A 796-nucleotide genomic window follows, 5' to 3' on the forward strand; every position below is an offset into this window, starting at 1 on the left:
TATATATATATATATATATATATATATATATAAGCCACAATTTGTTGCAAGGACTGATTGAACCAATTTGGTAAAAATTTGATAGAATAACAAAAATTCAGGTGGAACCCCCTCCCTTAACTTCCAAAGACTAAAATTTAAATGGATAAGCAGTAGGACGTACGGTTCGTGTTCAGGCATACTGCTCGTATTCTGCTATTACATTTTTTTTTTACAGCATGAAGCTGACGCGAAACGAAAGTAGCGTCTGATGCCACGCTTAGCACAGATATCTTTGTTGATCGCCCATCTATATTCTTTAGACCTGGATGGCGGATGACGCATACCGTCGTGCCATCTCCGTGAAATTTTTGCTCGTTTGCTGTTAAGTGCAAAGCCACAGAATGGGCTATCTGTGCCGTGCCCACGGCAGGGATCAAACCCCGAAGTTTAGCGTTATGAATTATCAAGCTTACCGTGAGCCATTGTGAACCACCATCTTCGTGAAGCCAACGAAATAAATGGCGCGAGTACATTTGCTAGTATATATATATATATACGAGAGTACCGGTATAGGATACACTTCCTTCATTTTATATACGCAGTTTCCCTTGTTAAGTAGTTACAATTCGAGCACTGCATACAATGCATTTCCATAAACATTGACTCAAGGAATGCATGGACCAATGGAATTTATGAGAATCGTTTCATATCAATAGAGCCTTTGAACGAACTTTGTTACGGTTTAAAGTGCACTGTATAAAAGTACACTATATCAACAGACCAATTTCGCATTTCAACAGATGTATCATTTTCT

The 796-nt window shown here is 38.4% G+C and overlaps 1 protein-coding gene across 5 annotated transcripts in view; it reads right to left on the reverse strand.

Moving 5' to 3' along the window:
• Positions 1-545, reverse strand: part of LOC111086901 (nuclear receptor-interacting protein 3-like) — a 35307-nt gene extending 34762 nt beyond the window's left edge. For 4 of the 5 annotated variants that reach the window (XR_002611612.1, XM_022391637.1, XM_022391632.1 and 1 more), the window contains exon 1: positions 456-545. The gene's annotated coding sequence lies outside the window, so the exon portion shown is untranslated. The remainder of the gene's footprint in view (positions 1-455) is intronic. The other variant, XM_022391633.1, reaches the window with a different exon arrangement.
• Positions 546-796: the final 251 nt, after the last annotated feature.

This window comes from Limulus polyphemus, unplaced genomic scaffold (assembly GCF_000517525.1).
Source record: "Limulus polyphemus unplaced genomic scaffold, Limulus_polyphemus-2.1.2 Scaffold1535, whole genome shotgun sequence".
Taxonomy (NCBI): domain Eukaryota; kingdom Metazoa; phylum Arthropoda; class Merostomata; order Xiphosura; family Limulidae; genus Limulus; species Limulus polyphemus.